Here is a 21,112-nt window from a genome sequence, read left to right on the forward strand (position 1 = left end):
AATTTGCCAGTTTCAGTTGCCTCAGGTGAATGGATTTTTCAAAATTAATCAAAAATTATTTAAGACCGAAAATGTCTCAACGACGACTCTTTAATTTGGCAATAATTTCAATAGAAAATTATCGTTTGGAACAAATAAACATAAATGAAATAATAAATTCGCATCTCTTAAAGCAAGGAAACATAAATTTGTATAAATTTCCTTTTATTTTATTATTGTACGATTACTTTGATTTAGAATTTAATTGGAGCTTCGGTTGCCAGGTGGGCAGGAGCAGCAAGTGGCACGCTTCTTGATTAGACCAGGGTTCCAGCCCGTGACCACCCAATACGAAGGATGCGGAAAGTCAGGAAATGACCACTACATATCCCCAGTCCGCTACTTAAGGGTGAGGGGTTCGTCAGGAAGGGCATCCGGCCGTGAAAAATTTAAGCTAAAACAGTAAAAACGCTGACCTCATACATATAATGGGTAAAAGACGAGGACAAAAAAAAAAAAAAAAAAATATATCTTTGATTTGGAATTTAAAGTTTATTTTCCAAATGATTATGTTATTTTTGTTTGTTTTTTCATTATATTATATGTGAGATATGTTGTAATTCTTTTCTTTTTAAAAAAATTAATAAAGGTTTCCAAATATAAAAGAACATATAGAAATATTTAAAATGATTTATAATATTTCTTGCTGCTCCTGCCCACCTGGCTACCGAAGCTCCAATTAAATTCTAAATCAAAGTAATCGTACAATAATAAAATAAAAGGAAATTTATTCTTTTCTTTTAAAAAAAATTAATAAAGGTTTACAAATACGAAAGAACATGTAGAAATATTTAAAATGCTTTATAATATTTCTGCGCCTTATTTTATTTTTTAATCCACATATTTTGAGGCGAAAAATTTGATTTCGCTTACTGGCGGCAAATAGGGTCGCCGCTGCCCTGCCTATGTATATCACACAGGTATGAAAAAAAGAATTAATCGTTGGACTAATTTTACTATAATTTGGGAAGAGTTGACATCCTTTTAAAGGATGTCAAATATAAAATTTCATGAATGGGTGCACAGTAATTATATGCAAAATGGACATGGTGAAGACAACAAGCGCTTTATGCATTAAAAAAAAAAAAAAAAAAATCACAACCACTAGATAAAAATGCCAGAGTGCTTTCTTTTGCGGTCTTTCCCCACTACTTATGGGAAAATGGGATAAATCCCTTTAAAAACTGGGTACGGTTATCGAACCGTAAATAAAGAAAATTTCTCTTCGTTAACTAATAAAAAGATATTATTTCGTTTGAAAGTTACTTTTTATTTGCTTCCCTCGATGCTATGACTATCTGCAGCGTCATTGGATCACTCCTAGTTTGAAACGTGCTACTTAATTAGTGTGTAATATAGTGCTAGCGTGATAGTCAGAACTGCTGTAAAGTATGATGCAGAGTAGTGCCTCAAAGTTTGGCCCGCGAACTGTTTGTTACCGGTCTGCGACCAATTGGAAATTGGTGTAATATCAGTGGCGTAGCTACCATGTAGGCAGGCAAGGCAATTGCCTCCGGGGTACTTTAGGGGTCCGGCGTCTTTGGCTGTCTCCTCTTTTAGCAATTTTCATTAATTAAGTAGGGGCTCCGAACATGTTCTTTGCCTCAGGGCCCGAAAAAAGGTAGCTACGCTACTGTGTAATAATGGCAGACGTTACCTGTCCCCGACGATTTGTATTTTACAAATCGTAGCTGTCCGCGATGGAAATAAAAGAAACTGGTTCTTCACCACAGACAGTTTGAGAAGCACTGATGTACAGCAGGGGTAGGCAACCTTTTTAAATGGCTGGACAAATAAAACGTCTGTGAGGAACAGGCAGGCCAATTTTGTTTTAGCTTTCCATGATTTTTAGGATTGTTAAAATGGTGTATAATGAAAACACTGTAATAAACAGTTTTATGTTATTTATTGTAATATTTATAGATACTCGTACATATAATTAATTTTATTAATAAGAAAAACGAAATAAAAATTCAAGATAAAATTACAGTATACAATTATAAAAAAATTAAATCGAAAATTATAATTTCAAAGCTTTTATAAAACCTTAATGTCTTAGATTTTCACTTACGCATTGTGAGAGGTTTTAATAAATACCTTCATAAAAATAAAATGGTAAATTCTCTCCAAATTAATTACTTTTATCCGTCGATTATTCACGATCATTTGTCGTTGAAACGCACGATACACTTGCACTGTGCAATCCCAAGTCTCTGCCTGCTTACCAGTATTGCCAAGATGCTATGCTAGCTTACCGTTTGGCACTGTTCTTACTCGAGTCGTGATACATGGCACAAATTCAAATGATTCATTAAACTTGGTGCAATCAAAATGTTAAAAACAGTTTAATAACAGCAAACGCAATAAAAATTACAATAAACATAATTTCATGATATATATTCTTCGGCGGGCCTTTTTATTATATATTTTTAAAACGTCCGCGGGCCTGAGTTTGATGGGCAAACTGAGCAGCGTTTCCCAAACTTTTTTAGTCACGGAAAAATATAGTTACGGAACACATGTTTAGCGGGAGACAAAAAATTGTGTTAATATTTTATTACATACGTCTGAATCCACGAGGCAGAGTGTGGACAACGTTGGGTCCCATTAGGGGCCCAGCGGCTAAATGACCAGAGGAACAACGGTACACGACACTACACATGTACAAAATCCATACACTTTTAAACCTCTGGCATTGACAGTGTTCTGTTTCACACCCACAATGTATAGCACGCGGAGATGGGGGAAACCCCTGGTGCCGTTTGACACTAAACACACTCTACATACGACGCACTGTGCGTCAGAAGCATCTTTATTGCCAACACATGTGAACCCGAAATTCAACTAACTGTCATCATACTTTCGTTTTGGTCTTTTATTAGTTGGTTCCTGTTTTTTCACTTCGGATTCTTGGGGAACAAAAGGTTCCGATTGTTCATCCTCACTTTGAAGTGTGACAATATAGTGTTCGTTTTCATCGGCCACAGTTGCAATACTAGAAGTACAGTACTTGCTTCTCGTATTAAAGTTCCTTTTTTCAACCACAAATCCATGGTCATTTATTTTAATAATATTTCGAAATACTGATAATTATCAAAATATTTTTATACAGGAAAATGAGTTTAGTTTTCTGCACCACTGCAAAACTAATCTCATAATTGCGAAGAGTCCGCACCACCAGCACACTGTAAAGACACACGAACATGTCAGGGGAAGGCTACTTCGTTTTATCCAACCAAACGATGCATGATATCGGTTCACTTCTCCCTCAACCGTGTACTCCAGGCTAAATCTCATAAGAATGGCATATTACAGTGATTTTCAACCGGGTGCCTTGTAATTTGGGTTTAAGTTACTTAAAGTTAATATTATTTATTTTTTAATTGGTATATTTTTTTCATTATAAAAAGGTGTACGGTATCCATTGTACCGTATCTTTTTAATTTTGTGGTGATTTTTATTTAGTACCTCTATATAAAGAATAAAATTATTATACGGGGTGTCTCAAAAATACACGGCAAAACTTCAGGAATGAGTTCCTCATATGTAAACAATAAAAATATTTAATATCAACATAGTTTCGGAAATGCTTGGTTACCGAGTTATTATTATTATTATTAGAAATATGGTGCAAGAAAGCCTGAGGCTTATGCTGCACCAGCCAAAAAAAAAAAAAAAAAAAAAAAATACCCTTGATAACCTGAGAGAGAGAGAGAGAGAGAGAGAGAGAGAGAGAGAGAGAGAGAGAGAGAGAAAGGGAATCACTAAGAAGGCAAGAAAGAGAAGAATGATGTCCAGCTCAGGACCCTGGGTTTGCCAAGCCCATACTCACCAGATGTGAGCCCCTGAGGCATATCTTCAATGTCAGATGCATCCAATGTACTGTCACCTTGATTTGTCTTTAAATTTTTGTAATAGTCATGTTTAATGGGAGGAATGTATTTCAATAGGTTCATCATGTCTTTTCTTTTGTAACAGATCTACCAGAAGGATATAACAAGGGCTGGTCTTTGTTTTTCAGTATTGATGATCTACCTGCTTGGGATTTTATAATATTTATCCAATCAAACTCGATATCTTCATTAAATTTGCATTTGAATTGTATAATTTGTAGTTTCGACCTTTCTAATTTAATCCATTGCATATCGACCTTTCGACATAGTTTCGACCTTTCTAATTTAATCCATTGCATATCGAGCTAGTTGACAGATAATCTCGTATTTGTTTTCTTTCTGTTAGTGATGGAATCTGACGATGAATCCGAATAAATATTAAAACATTTCATAATAATTACTTGTCATCTTTTTTATAATTAATATGATGGTTCTTGTTTAACACTTCACAATAACCTCGATTATGGACAACTGTTGACACCAAACTGGAGTTAATCGAAATGGCTTCTGAAATATATTAACTGTTATTCAGAAGCCATACATGGTTCTGCCATCTCATGGTGATAAATAGAATTATCGAGGTTAATTGTTTGGTTTCTGAAAAGTTAAGCTCAAAACATGTGCTCTGGTATTAAAATTGAGAAACCGGAATGTCTTTATCTCCCGCAGGTGATTTCCTTCATCACAAGGTACTGACAGAATTTGGCTGTCCGACCATGTACTCAAATAAGGAGCAAGCAGATATGCACTTTATGTACTGTTTGGCGGACGGCAATGCTCTGGAGGCTCGTCGTTTGTACCACGAAAGGTTCCCAGAAGGAAGAGGTACAGACAGGAAAACGTTCGAGGATATCCATCACCGCCTTTGTGAACATGGGACCTTTACACCTCGTGCTGCAGACAGAGGACGCCCAAGATATACGACTCCTGAAGTACAGGGTGGACCAACTGCCTGGCCTCCACGCTCACTGATTTAAACCCACTAGATTTCTTCTTGTGGGGTCATTTAAAGTCATTGGTGTATTCGACCCCGGTAGCTGATGTGGAAACTCTCCGCAATCGAATTGTGGCAGGTTGAGACAATACGAAACATGCCAGGAATTTGGCATCGTCTTCACGAGTCCATGAGACGTCGATGTGAGGTCTGTATTCAGGCAGAAGGTGGACATTTTGAACAATTACTATAAGGTTATGTGAACAGTTAAGTGTCATAGACAGACTCGGAAACAGGCATTTCCGGAACTATGTTGATATAAAATATTTTTATTGTCTACATATAGGGAACTCATTCCTGAAGTTATGCGTGTATTTTTGGAACATCCTGTATATATTAAAAGGTCGAAAACCATTGTTTGATTATTTCTTTTGGACTAGGGGTGCCTTGAAAAAAATTACTGGGACGCTAAAGGCGCCGTGAACTGAGAAAGTTTGGTAACCTCTGGCATATTTAAGGCTGCCGTAGCCTAGTGGTCAGGCGGGCGGGTGCACAAGTACACGTGCCTTGAGTGACCAAGCATTGAGCAGTAAGGGTTCAAGCCCGTTGCTGCTGAATATGGTGCTGTTTCTTGCATTCTGTCTATCCTATGAACTCCTCTGACAGTTTGGTCGTCCCGGAGCATAAACAGAAAATGTATTTATTATATTAAATCACTACATTGCTACTTTTTTCGTAGATGTCATTACCTCTGCGCATACGCTCTATGCAAAAACCTGCCAAAATAAAGTGTTCCGCGGTCTAAATGATTATTAATTGATGCCAGTACAGTATATTAACAACCAAAAAAAAATAATAAATGTTAAAAATTAAATGATACAAAAGTGGTGTACGCTACACCACTTTTGTATCATTTAATTTTTAAAACTTATTTTTTTATTATTATTATTTTTAAATTAGACTACGTACAAGTTAGTGCAAATGCATCATATAGTACACAGCTGAACTCTGAATTAGCAAATTTTTGCAAAGGTGGCATCGTTTAAGTTATATCTCATATTGCGAATACCTTCACAACTAGTTGCCATGATATTGCATTACTTCGAATAAGTAACGCTGCACCAAAGGAGAAGACTGTTGTTACTTATTCTTGGCGGATACCACCACCCAGACGGCACTGTTAGGAATATGGCATGGGATAAAGATCTCTGTTATCCTCATACCATCTCTATTAGACTTAGGAAAGCAAAAAAGATGTAGGAAGGTGATAGTAGGAGAGGAAGAGAGACCGTCGAAGGAAGAAAGGGACAGTTACTCCTTCAACTCACACCACTTAAAAACTCAAATTCCACGAATAGGCAACGCTTCCCCAGTAGAGAAGATTGTCGTCTATTCTCGGAAACACCGTGGCCATCAGCCCCCCCCTTCCCCCAGACGGCACCGTTTCAGGGCTATTTGGCCCTTCTTCGGTGGGTAAGTACCCTAGTGATGTAATATGGCAAAACGGTTATGAAGAATATAACTCTACAATATGAGAGATGCCTGATGGTGTATAAAATGAATTAAGACGGGTGCATTAAGGGCTAATAAAAATACTTATTCGAAGTAATGCAATATCATGGCAACTCGTTGTGAAGGTATTCACAATATGAGATATAACTTAAACGATGCCGCCTTTGCAAAAATTTGCTAATTCAGAGTTCAGCTGTGTACTAATATGATGCATTTACACTAACTTGTAGGTAGTCAAAATAATTTTCTTGCAGCCTGAGGCATAAGCCCTTAATAACGCATCTGTTTTTTTTTTTTTTTTTTAATTATTAATTAGGATTTTTCACGGAACGCTAGTGTTCCGCGGAACAGTTTGGGAAACGCTGATGTAGAGGATTCTGTATAACTGTGCAAAGCGGGTGCACAGATTGCGGCCAACATGAAACACAGGCCCATTAAGCTATGTAACAGAAAATTAATGACAAGACAATAGGTTTAGTCACTGTGGTATGCTCTGTGGAAGCTCACCAGATCTACAAAATACACAAACAACGGGTGTGGCTTTCCAAATTAAGTATCACACAGTACAGACGATTATAAGAAAATATTGAAAAGGAGACTTGAAATCGCATTTAGCTCCAGGAACTGTCAGCAAAGCGATTTAAGGTTAGAGTTCCTTGTATAGATGTCGGGCAGGCCCGCAACAACCTGCAGTCTGTTGAAACTGCTTACCTGGAAGGATTTGTCGACAGCCATTGGTAGGCTCACTCTATCCCGAAGAAACAGCTAAAAATAACCGAAAGTAACCGAGCAGTGAGGAATGACTTCTAACAGACTTGTGATTTTGCATGGTACGATTAATGGGGAAAGATATCTTGCCATGCTATAGATATTTGTTTCTCACTGATTGAAAAGGACTAAATTCACAGTAAATTCTCTTTATGCACGATGGGGCCCACCTCACTTCTTTCCGTTCATGTGGGAAACTGGCTGGATACCACTTTTCCCAACAAATGGATTGGTACATACAGACCAAAAGAGTGGCCGGCTCTGAGTCAGGAATTGACCCAAATGGCCTTCTTGGGGACAAGGAAAAACGTTTATAGCAAAAAAATGACAACTGTTGACAAGGTGGCCACTATTATGCACTGTGAGTTTATGAAAATGGTGGCGGATACACTGACCGTGACACAGCGCATAATAAACGATATTAAATTTCTTAATAAATGCCAACTACATGATATAATAATCGAGTACTACAAGTTATAAAAGTTGGGATTTAAAAATATATGGGGGGGGTGACTTTACAATCGCCCTAAACAATAACAGCCACTCACTTTAACTGGACCATCAAGTACTTCTTGCGTGCAAAAACGGCTTGAATAATTTCAGTAAACAATACCTACGATCACCTTCGACAATCTTTGTAAGCTGACAAAGTGCTTGTTGAAAATTACTTTTTTCTCGAAATCCTTCATCCATCCCCTCCTTTTCAGAGTAGAATTTCCACCCAGACAAATAAAGCTGTCTAGGAGTTTGTGTCACCTAGAGGTCCTGTTTGCATCACATTACATTATTCAAATACCATGTTATCTTCATTATGCGCATGGAAGCGGCTGCTTTTGACTACGATGTATACTACAGTCATTATTTCTTCTTTTTTGTTCTAATAATAATAATAAAAAAAGCCTCAAATTGTTGTTTCGAGGATCACATTTGATTTTTTTTGAAGGACTCTTCCCAGCAGGGGTTCGTGCCCAGATATTTTTTGTTTATGGTACATAAATTTATAAATTATTTATACTTTTATAAATCTAAATCTCCCGCTGATCCTTCTTTCCTCTCTGAACAACGAATCCAAATAATAATAATTTCATAAGTTCTACCTTTCCAAATTCTATTCCACCCCTCCCTCCTTTTCAAACAACTAATACAATAAAAATGTTACACTTGTTCACAGTATAAACATTGATATATCTAAAATTTAAGCAAAAACATAATAATATCAAAAGCAACTTTTCTTTTGGCTCCAGAATTGCCATAAAAAGCAACGTCTGGACTATTTAGAAAAATAATACAAAAATTAGTACAAATAAGTTACTTACGTTCTTTATATCTCGAGTTTACAAACCAGCAAAACAGGACGCATTTATAGTTTTTCAAAATATTGAAAAAATTAACAACTTCGCCGAACATAAATAAATAACACTTATTTGTCACTGTCATCACATTAACATGTTAAACCGCTAACACCTTACCAAGTTCAAATTAGGAGACTGTCTGAGAACATTTCCATTATTATTGAGGGTAAGAAAAAGTAAAAAAACACGTGTTCAGTAAGACGTTTGTTATCTGTCATTAAATTAAGCACTACAAAACCGAAAATAACGCTGCAGTGAATAGAAAAAACATATGGTATACTCCTGTGAGGTCCATGATTAATGTTACAAAACGATTAAATATGCTTTATGTTTCGCGAGTAAAATTCATTCAACAAATAAAGAAACACGAACTCACCTAACAATGGAATAGAATCTTCCGGAAATACCGTAACACCGGAAATAGATTTGAGTTTATGCCACTCAAAAATTCAAAGTTGGTGAACTAGTTGAATTTTTGTATAGTGATGTTATCGTTACAAATGTATTCAGTATAAGTCGATATTTTTTCAAATTAATGGCTGCTTGTGGTATTGTGTATGTAATTGTTAATAATATTCCTGGTGATTACCATTCTTGTAACTTAAGGAATTTTTTCTCGGAGTTTATTGAAACGGAGGGTTTTGAATGTTTTCATTTCAAACACCGGCTGGAAGTTCACCGAAAGAATTTATTCTCTAATGAGCAAACCAAGCCTAACGCATGTACTCAAATTAGTTCATGCGAAAGGGAAGAAGGGACTTCTACTTGTTGTGTAATTCGTGTAAGAAAGAACCGAATCGGTGAACTGATTCACAGATATAATAAGAAACATTGGCTAGATCTGGAGGGGCAAACTTTAAGACTGAAGTGTTTTTTAAAACGAGTGAAGGTAGTTAACGATGAACAAAATCGTACAGGTACAACTGTTATTTAAAAATTTAGAGTTTTGGAATGAATTTTAGAATAGTTAACACTAGATAATTGCTAATCGGCTCTCCATTTTTCATAAAAATTGGTAACTTGGATTTGCCCTTTGTTACTCTTGAAGAGACTGGTAGCTGAGGTAGGGTGGGAGTACTAACACTCAGTTTTCTATTTCTGTTTTTTTTTTTCTCGTACAACGTGAACATAAATGCACACTAGTATGTGTCAGATAGTAACTTGCACATCTATTATTGTCCTAGTGTATTGACCAAATTTTACGGACCAAAGAAATCGCAAGCAAAACCTGCAGTTGTCAGCATTTGTTTTTGCAAATGAATTCAAGTGAGGTTATAGAACATCAGGTACAAAAAATTAAAAAAAAAAAAAAAAAGCCATTTTCCCGTTTTCATATCATTTATTCAAACTACCCACCTCCACAACACTATGTACAAATTTATTCCAGCAGTCAGCTATCTGGCTGAAGGAAATTTCTACATATCTATTTAGCAACTATTCTTTTCCAACTTAAATCAATGTCCAATGTGTGTACTTGTCTGATAAAGAGTGTAAAGTTGACCAAAAAAAAAAAAAACTTTCTTACTGCCTATTATTAGTATTATAATGGCAAAATCAGCATTAGTAGTAGTAGCATGTAATGCAAGAAAGCAAGCTTATACAGTATCAGCCAAAAAAAAAAAAAAAAAAAAAAGAAAGAAAAAAGTAAAAACCCAACTCCCCATTAACCTCTCCATGTGCTCCAAAAGTTTGTCCAGTTTTCCTTGAATTTATTTAAGCTAACAACTTCCACAACAACAGATAGAAATTTGTTCCAGCAATTGACTGCTCGCTGCCTAAAGGTAAATTTCTGCAACTGTCTTTTCTCAGTTTGAATTTTGCTCCCTCAAGTGCATAATCTGAGCAAGAGGAAGAATCCCATCAGCATTGAGCTTGTTCAAACCATTTAAACCTTAAACATTACAATCAGACTACCTCACATGTGATGGTGCATTATAGCCTTAGTTGCTAATGCACCAATGAAACCCAACAACCAACCTCACATGTGCTTTGCCTCCAGACACTGCAATTTTCAGAACTTAATCCTTTCTTGGAAAGAGCATCCCTTTGTTTCCCTTACCAATCTCATTGCCCTTCTCTGTATCCATTCCATCAGCTCTATATCTTTCCTAAAAATGCAGCCTCCAGGCCTATATGCAGTACTCTGGGTGTGGCCTGACCATTGCCTTATAAAAAGGGATAACCACCTCCTTATCCCTACTAGTAAAAATTCTGTATATCATTGACAAGACACCATGAGCTGCTCTGGCAGCCCATCTGCACTGCTCAGAGAGCTTATATTTGATGCATAATTATCCCTAAGGTCTTTTTTATTCTCCACTACCTTGAGTGTAGTACCACACAGTTGGTATGTTACTCTGGGATTACTGCTACCCATATGCAGTACTTTGCATTTGTCAAAGTTAAACTTCAGCTACCATTTCTCTGCCCAACTTTTTTAGATCCTGTTGCAGTAGCGTACTGTCATTACTGTCATTAACAACCATGCCGACTTTTGTATCATCCACAAACTTGGATTTGGCATGATATACCTTTACCAGTATCATTGATAAATATAGAAAACAACAATGTACTTGGCACAGAAACATGGGTTCTGTAGTTCATTGACTAATAACATTAGTCCACGAAGAGCAGTGTCCGTTGGTTACCACTCTTTGTCTTCTCCCACTCAAGCATCCCTTTATCCGTAGTAGCAATTTGCCCTTAATGCCATACTGCTCCAATTTGTACAGCAGTCTTTTACATGCAACAGTAACAAAAGGTCTCCTTAAATCCAAGTATATGATATCAGAATTATTGTCTGCATCCAGTTCCTTTGTTACATTATAGGATCCATTCAACTTGGTCAGACAAGATTTCCCTTTACAAACCCATGCTGTATCCAAACTATAGCTGCAGACTTGTGTAGATGATTCTGCATTGCTTCTTTAACCAGTGACTATTTTTGCCGGACCAGAATTAAACTAACACTTCTGTAATTACTCATGTTTACCTATGATCCCCCCCTCCACTTGTGAATTAGGGATATATTTCCACATCTCCAGTCCATGGGGGAACTACCCTGAATCCAACAATGCTCTCATAATCATGGATAAGGATTTATTTATTTATTTATTTTGCTTCCTCCCTTAATATAACGGATAGATCCCATCCACCCCGGGTACCTTACTTACGTTTAACTTCAACAATTTCTCCTCCACTTTCCTCTCGGTTATTACAAAATCATTTAGCTCTCCCTTACAGTTTAATAATCTTCTGTTCGCCACTTCCCTACAGAATTCCTCATGTGTGAATGTAGGTGCAAAATACTCATTCAGTTTGTTAGCTGTCTGAGCAGGATCATCAACAGTCAAGCCATCAACATCAAGTAGACCAATCTGATTCGTCCCATTCCTTCTAGAGTTTATATAAGTAAAGAAGTCTTTGATGTTTTTCTCTGCATCTTTTGCAGAAGATTTCTCGTAATTTGCCTTCACTTGCCTAACCTCCATTGTGACTTTATTACAGACTAGCTTATATCTACCATAGGCTTCTGTATCGCCTGATAATTTATATGCATCCCATGCATTTTTCTTCTATACCACAAGTTTCATTAGTTTATTTGACCTCCATTTGGGCAGTTCTCTTGAAGAGTATTTCTTAGTTGGTATGAAAGTTCTAGTAGCTTCCAAGATTAATTCCTTGAATGCTCTCCATTTAGAACTCACTGTTGGTAACATCAGTTGGTCCCACTGTATGAACTTTAAAAACTGTCCGAGATCACCACAGTCTCAATTAAAAAAGCAAAACCCTTCCCTGATGGTAGTTACATCTTTGAGTAAATCCCACATCAAGACACTGTGATCTCAGACAGTTTTTAAATTCTGTACAGTGGGATCAACTGATGATGATACCAACAGCAAATTCTAAGTGGGAAGAATTCAAGGAATTAATCGTGGAAGCTACTAAAAGTTTCATACCTATTAAGAAATATTGTTCAAGGTTTAGGCCTAAATAGTTGTCAAATGAACTAATGAGACTCGTGGCAGAGAGGAAAAATGCATGGGATGCATATAAATTATCAGGTGACACAGAAGCCTATGGCAGATATAAGCTAGTCTGTAATAATAATAAAGTCGCAAAGTATTAGGCAGGCGAAGGCAGATTATGAGAAATCTTTGGCAAAGGATGCTAAGAAAAACAACAAGGATTTCTTTACTTTTATAAACTCTAAAAGGAAGGGGATGAATCTGATTGGTTCACTTGATATCGATGGTTCGACTGTTTATGATCCTGGTCACACTAATAAACTAAATGTGTATTTTGCATCTACTTTAAGACATGAGGAGTTATTACGGTTTGAAAATGCCAGAAGGTTATCAAATTGTAGCAGGGTGCTTAATGATTTTGTAATAACTGGGAACAAAGTGGAGGAGAAATTGTTGAAGTTAAACATAAGAAAGGCACCTGGGGTGGATGGATCTATCCAGTGATATTAAAGGAGGCTGCAAAGGAAGTAAGCAAACTCTTAGCCATAATTATGAGAGCATCCTTAGATTCAGGGGAGGACCCCACGGACTGGAGATGTGCAAATGTTCCCCAATTCACAAAGGGGATTGAAGGGTGACATGAGTAATTACAGGCTAGTTAGTTTAACTCCTCTTCCGGGTAAAATAATGGAGTCACTAGTTAGAGATGCATTGCAGGATCATCTAGACAAGATTGCAGCAATAATTCAGACACAGCATGGGTTTGTTAAGGGAAAGTTTTGTCTGACAAATTTGGTTGGGTATTATGGTGTGGTTACAGGTGCCTCTAGCCAGGAGCAGTAGTGCATAGCACACGCTTATCGATTTAGACCAGGATTCAAGCCTGTGACCACCAAATACGGAGGATGCGGAAGGTCAGGGAATGACCACCGCATAGCCTCAGCCTAGAGTAAAGGGGTGAGGGTTGGCGTCAGGAAGGGCATCTGGCCATAAAAGTTGCATGCCAAAACAATAAAAAAGTGCTGACCCCATATATAATGGGACAAGGCGAGGACAAAAAAAAAATAATTGACGTGGTTACAAAGGAACTGGATGCAAAAAATAATTTTGATATCATATACTTGAATTTCAGAAAGCTTTTGACACTGTTACACATGGAAGACTACTGTACAAATTGGAGCAGAATGGTATTAAGAGTAAAAAAGGTAAACTGCAGTCATCATCAATCCATTGCAGGATGGGAAACTCCTCAACGATTCATGTTGAGGGAAATGGACCATAATCTGCCATGCTGGTCCAGTGCGGGTTGGCAGATGGACTGTATTTAGCAATTGAGGGCTTGAACCCCGGTCTACTCAAAGAGCATGTGCTACTGCACTTCCGCTCCTGACCACTCGGCTACGGAAGCCTTTAAGGGTAAGTTGCTACAATTGATAAAAGGATGGTTGAGTGGGAGAAGACAGAGGGTGGTAATTAATAGATGCTGCTCTTCGTTGACTGATGTTATTAGTGGAGTCCCACAGGGTTCAGTGTTGGGTTCACTGTTGTTTTGTATATTTATCAATGATATTGAAGGTATATCAGGCTTAGTGTCAAAGTTTGCAGATGATACAAAGGTTGGCAGTAATGATACAATGACAGTAATGGCAGTGTGCTACTGCAACAGGATCTAGAAAATTTGGGCAGATGTGCTGAGAAGTGGCAACTGAAGTGTAATATTGACAAATGCAAAGTACTGCATATGTGTAGAAGTAACCCCAGAGAAATGTACCAACTGTATGGTACTACACTTAAGTTGGTAGAAAATGAAAAAGACCTGGTAGTAATTGTGCAGTCAGATATGAAGTTTTCTGAGCAATGCAGACAGGCTGCCAGGGCAGGTCATGGGGTTTTGTCAATGATATACAGGAATTTTGCTAGCAGTGAAAAGGAGGTATTGTCCCTCTGTATAAGGCAATGGTCGGGCCACGCCTTGAGTACTGTGTACAAGTCTGGAGGCCTCATTTTAGGATGGATGTAGATTTACTTGAGCATGTACAGAGACGGGCAACAAGGTTGGTGAGGGGAATGAAGGGATCCTCTTACCAAGAGAGGCTTAAGTTTGGCAAATTGCAGCAGCTGGAGACTAGGCACCTGCAAGGTGATCTGATTGAGTGGGTTGAGCACGCTGAATTCTGATGGGATTTTTCTGCTTGTTCAGATTACGAACCTAAGGGGTCATAAATTCAAATTGAGGAAAGACAGATGTAGAAAAGATGTGTGGAAATTTGTCTTTAGCCAGCGGGTGGTTAATTGCTGGAACAAACTTCCATTTGTTGTTGTGGGAGTTGATAGGTTAAATAAATTTAAGGAGGAACTGGACAAACGTTTAGAGGGAATTGTTTTGGAAATGTTTTTTTTTTTTTTTTCTGGCTGATGCTGTATAAGCTCATACACTTGCTTTCTTGCATCACATGCCACTTATGCTGCTACTACTGTCACCTAGTTCCTTTATCTTCATATTCTTAATACTTGAATAATCATTGCTGATAATCAGATCAAGAATATTATTTTCTGAAAGATGTAACTGCAAGATAACCTAAGCCTTACAGAGGAGGAATATTATATTTTAAAATACAGATACATTATATTATCAATATAAAAACAGTGTATTATACAGCATATATTAAAAATAGAAGAAATTTGCATATAGAGTGAAAAACACAATGAAAATAAAAATAAATCCTTTTTTAACATTTACATTTTTCACCTTATTTAAATATTTAATTTAACACTTAATTTTGAATCATTAATTTTTTTATTTATTAAATTGTTTGTATATACATGCTTAAACAAACTCCATCTTAAATAACTACATATTGAATACAAAGTCATCTTTAGTAATAACATGGTTATAACTTTGATTAATTAGAAATTATGTATTTATTTTTTATTATTATTATTTTTTCTAATTATTAATTTTTTTATATGCTAAAAGAAAATCCATCTTGTGTACATACATATTGAATACATTGCCATTTTATTTATTTATTTTTTTTTTTGCTTGTACAAAATCCATCTAAGATACATACATATTGAATACAAAATCATGTGTTATTCATAACATGGCCATAACTTTGATTAATTATAAATTTTATTATTATTTTTTATTTATTTTATTTTTATATGCTAAAACAATATCCACTCTTGAGTACATACATATTGAACACATAATTACATATACGGTGAACACATTGAATAATATGGTCATAGCATGGTTTTTTTTGTTTGCTAGAACAAAATCCCCCTTAAATACGTATTGACTACATTAATGTTGAACACACAGTCATATCTTTCTACAAAGATTTGAATTGAGAGTTATTTCTTTCACTTTTGGAGATAAAACCATGTGATTTCATTTTTAATATTAACATGATCAGTTAAAATATCAATATTAGATTTAACAATCAAACAGCTCTATTGAAATAATTAAATTTTAAGTTCTTAGTTCTGAATGGCTCTAGTACAAATAAATCATGCCTTCTCAATGCTCTTTGAGGGCATCCAAAATTTATTAAGTAGAGTATCTTAGGGGCATCCAACTTATCAGTAATTAGATGCATAAAGAACTTGCAGTCAGCAACATTCTTTGATAAAGTGTGACATCTTGAAATATGAATACCATTCATTATAAGACTTTGCTTCAATTTCCTATCTTGATTTATACACTAAAAGTCTAACTATGGATCTCTGAACATATTTCAGCCGTTTGATAGAATATTTTAGTATGGGAATTCCAAATCTGTGAGGCATATTCAGGAACAGTTTTAATAATAATCATACATGCTGTTTTTATTAATTTTGTATTGGAGAAGTCAAAATGTAATCTTTTGAATAGTCCAAGAGACTTGGAAGCTTTTCCAGTAATCTTATTAATATGTCTATTAAAAGTCCCATTGGCAGAGAACCATATTCCCAGTCTAAAACCTCTTGTATTTTTTTTTTCACCTGATTATCAATTTTATAAGAATATTTAATTTTTTTGTGATAATCTGAGATTGAAATAGTACAGCATTTATCCAAATTTACTGTTAAACCATTATTCTCAATCCATAGTGTGATGCAAGATACTCCTTTTTCTGAAGTTTCATAACATTTAAATCTTGAGTCGATTTAATCATTTTATGTATTTTTAGGTCATCTGCATATGATAATATTTTAAGGTCTATTTGTTGGGTACAATCTTGAATGTCATTGATTATAGATTGCATATAATAATGGACCAAGAGGAGATCCCTTAAGGAATCCCGGGGGTTCACAGCTGGTGAGTATGGGCTTGGCACACCCAGGGTCCCGAGCTGGTGATTCCCTTCTTGGTGATTCCCCCCCCCCTCTCTCTCTCTCTCTCTCTCTCTCTCTCTCTCTCTCTCTCTCTCTCTCTCTCTCTCTCTCTCTCTCTCTCTCTCTCTCTCTCTCAGGGTAACTCGGGAACTTTTTTTTTTTTTTTCCTAGTGCAGCATAAGCCTCAGGCTTCCTTGCACCATTTAGCTATTAATAATAATAATAATCCCCCCCCGTCTTAAGATAGGAAAAGTGGAGGAATAGGTTCCTTAAAATGGAACTCTGCTTTTTCTCTTATTAAAAAAAAAAGTGTACTATCAGTGAAAAAGCATTACTTGTTACCCCAATATGACTCAATTTAAGACATTAAATTGTGTGGGACTGAATCAAATGCTTTTTGCAAGTCCAGATAGATGATATATATCTGGTTGTTATTGTCAAGAGCATATTTAATATTATGCTCTAATGAGAGTAAATTAATCACTGTTGACCTATCATAAGGAAACTATGGTGAATACGACTAAATTTCTTTTTAACAAAAATAAAGGAGGCAGCAAAGGAAGTAAGCAAACCCTTAGCCATAATTATGAGAGCCTCCTTGGACTCAGGGGAGGTACCCACAGACTGGAGATGTGCAAATGTCACCTCCAATTCACAAAGGAGGATCAAAGACTGACACAAGTAATTATAGACCTGTGAGTTTAACTTCTGTTCCAGGAAAATTAATGGAGGCACTAGTTAAAGCACTGCAGGATCATTTAGACAAGACTTCAGCTATAGCTCGGATACAGCATGGTTTTGTTAAGGGAAGTCTTGCCTGACCAACTTGATTGGATACTATGATGCAGTCACAAAGGAACTGGATGCAGGGAATAACTTTGATATTATATACTTGGATCTTAGAAAGGCTTTTGATACTGTTGCACATGGAAGACTGCTGCACAAATTGGAGCAGTGTGGCATTGGAGGCAAATTGCTGCTGTGGATAAAGGGGTGGCTGAGGGGGAGAAGACAGAGAGTGGTAATCAATGGACACTGCTCGTCGTGGACTAATGTTATTAGTGGAGTCCCTCAGGGCTCAGTGTTGGGTCCATTATTGTTTTCTGTATTCATAAATGATATTGATGAGGGTATATCAAGCTTCATGTCGAAGTTTGCAGACGATACAAAGGTAGGCAGGGTTGTCAAGGACACTACTGACACTATGCTGCTGAAACAGGATCTGGAAAGGTTGAGCAGATGGGCTGAGAGGTGGCAAATGAAGTTTAACATTGACAAATGTAAAGTACTACACATGGGAAACAGCAACCCCAGAGCAATGTATCAACTCTGTGGTACTACACTGACAGTGGTAGAGAATGAAAGGGACCTGGGGGTGGTTGTGCATTCAGATATGAAGTTCTCTGAGCAGTGCAGACGGGCTGAAAGAGTAGCTCATGGTGTGTTGTCAATGATATATAGGAATTTTTCTAGCAGGGACAAGGAGGTGATTATTCCCTTGTATAAGACAATGGTCAGGCCACACCTAGAGTACTGTATACAGGCCTGGAGGCCTCATTTCAATAAGGATGTAGAGCTGCTGGAACGAGTACAGAGAAGGGCAACAAGATTAGTGAATGGAACAAAGGGGTGCTCTTACGAAGAAAGGCTTAAGTTTTGCAAATTACAGTGTCTGGAGACTAGGCACCAGCGAGGTGATCTGATAGAGGTGTATAAAGCCTTGAATGGTTTGAGCATGCTCAATGCTGATGGGATTCTTCCTCTCGCTCAGAATAATCACCTGAGAGGGCATAAATTCAAATTGAGGAAAGACAGATGTAGGATAGACGTGCGGAAATTTGCCTTTAGCCAGCGGGTGGTTGGTTGGTGGAACAGACTTCCATCCCTTGTCGTGGAAGTTGATAGCCTAAATAAGTTTAAGGCTCAGCTGGACAGGTATTTTGAACGAACAGAGGGGTGAAGTGGAAGTGGTTTTTTTTTTTTTTTTTTTGGCTGATGCTGCATAAACTTGTTTTCTTGCATCAAATGCCTCTACTAATGCTAAATGCTAAAAACATAACTGTGTATAAATAATATTTTCAATGATCTTACTTAATGGATTTGTTTATGTATGGATCTAAAAAAGGCTGGGCTATCTGTTTTTTTGAACCCTTTTTAAATAAATGGATAATAGTGATTATCTTTAATCTTGATGGGATCATACCCTTTTCAAAGATAGCATTGTTACATTTAATAAATGTAACAATTGTTGTTGAAAGACCACAAAACAATGTTTCCAGAAGGCCATGGGAATACAATTAATGCTTGTCATAATTTAATTTAAACTTGTGTATCCAATAAAATATCAGAGTTAATTTCAAAGTGTGTCAAAATATCACTGTAATTTATAAAAAAAAAAAAAAAAAATTATTGCTAAACTTATTATTTTCAGATTTTTTTATAATATAGATCACTAATATTTAGCAAAACCATCTGCAGAAACGGCTTACATTTTACAAGCAGATTATGGTTTTTATTTCCCATCTTCCAATGTTTCCAGAATGGTCTCTATTTTAAGAGTGGCTAATCTCTCTATTTTAAGTTTATTGAGATTTCCAATGATACCTCTACAGTTTTGAAAATAATGTTAATAAAAATTCCTTTCTCTTTTTCTTTGTAGCTGTCATTTATTTTTTCCAATTAATTGCTATTTATTCTGGATAGGTTTTGCTATTGCAAGCCCAGTTTTATTGTAGTAAGTTTTGTGCATAACATGTTTATTATTCTTTTTGTGTTTTTTAAACCTAAATACCTGAGCAGTTACCCCATTGATCAGAAGGACCTAGATCATCAGATCTAGGTCCTTCTGATCAAAGCTGATTTTAAAAGAAGAATATATTTCAGGATAAAGTTGTTTGATTTTTTTCAGGTGTAATGTTGACATTTATTTTATTCTTAAAGCAGTATTCAAGATCTGCTTCCTCCATAGAGGGTGCTAACCTAGAAACATGCCAGAAAATTCAACCCATTTTTCACGATGGATAGGTTTTATTATTTTTCAAGTTAAATGTGGCATAGGCATTTATTTATGTGATACTTATATGCTTTATTTGACAAATGCTGACTGAAGATACAAAGATTCATAAAAACTGGCACAAAGGATTGTGCTAAAAAGTATTTTTGGGATACTGGGACATTCTGCTTAAAACCCAGATGTCTGCTAACCCTGTTTATTTGATCATTTTAAAGCTTTTAACACAACAGTTCTGCCATCATTGTACTTAGTTTCCAGATGATCTACTTTACAGAACTCCAGTCTTTCTTAGATGATCAGGCTTCAAAGGTGATCAGAAAAGTGGCAGCTATGTTTTAATGCAGCAAAATGCAAGTTCTTATATGGAATAGTGACTCTAAAATAACTTACCTGGTGGGGTTTTAAAAATAGTAGAGGAAGAAAGGGATCTGGAAGTTACAATAAGGGCAGATACAGGTTCTCTGAGCTGTGTAGACAGGCAGCCAGGACAGCCGCCATATCCTATCAACAATTTATCGAACAATAGCATGTAGAGATAGGAGGTCATAATCCCTGTATAAGGCAATTGTAAGACTGCACTTGGACAACAAGACAAGAAAAGGCAACATTCTTAATCTAATAATCAGCAGTGATCACGAACGTCAGGTGCTGTTCCACCACTTGTATTGCAAGATCTATGCCACCACTGCAGGGTTAAGAAGCACATTGTTTATAAAACAATACAACCAGTAGGCAAGGACTGCTAGTGAGTCAGTCTGGTGTTGTGAATACTCCATCAGGTCAGTGCTTCGGCACACAATGCATGCAATCTGTGTTTGGTGTTCTCTGGCCAAAAACCAAATCCCTGTGTGTGAACATTCACCCTACTCACCAGACCTATCCCCTTGTGACTTTTTTCTCTTCCCTGAAGTGAAAAGTGTACTTAAGGGAACCCGTTTTAAATCAATTGAAGACATTCAGAAAACAATAACCGAAGTGTTGATAGGGCTTACAGAAGATGTCTTCCAGAAATGTTTTTTGTGTTTGGAAGAAAAGAATGGAAGTGTGTGCAAGCCCACAAAAAAAAATTTTGAAGGGGATAACTTGTAAGATATGAAATATTTCATAATATTTATTTTATTGCAATGATCTCGTTATTTAATAGCCACACCTCCTAATAAAGATTACGAATATTTCCTACCTGAACAACAACATTTGCAAAATTCTATTAAAACTCGAGATAACAACTATAACAAAAACTGAATGTAACAAAAATTAAACTAACGAATGTACCAAATGATAATAAAATTTATTCAGAAAATACTAGACAGTAA

The 21,112-nt window shown here is 36.4% G+C and overlaps 1 protein-coding gene across 1 annotated transcript in view; it reads left to right on the forward strand.

Annotated features, from left to right (window-relative positions):
- The first annotated feature begins 9,309 nt into the window (after nucleotides 1-9,309).
- The window catches only part of LOC150085812 (G patch domain-containing protein 3-like), a 90,980-nt gene continuing 79,177 nt past the window's right edge, over nucleotides 9,310-21,112 (forward strand). The window contains exon 1 of the mRNA XM_090373499.1: nucleotides 9,310-9,415. The gene's annotated coding sequence lies outside the window, so the exon portion shown is untranslated. The remainder of the gene's footprint in view (nucleotides 9,416-21,112) is intronic.

The sequence above is a fragment of the Mastigoproctus giganteus genome, chromosome 5, assembly GCF_048544385.1.
Source record: "Mastigoproctus giganteus isolate SK-2022 chromosome 5, ASM4854438v1, whole genome shotgun sequence".
Taxonomy (NCBI): Eukaryota; Metazoa; Arthropoda; class Arachnida; order Uropygi; family Thelyphonidae; genus Mastigoproctus; species Mastigoproctus giganteus.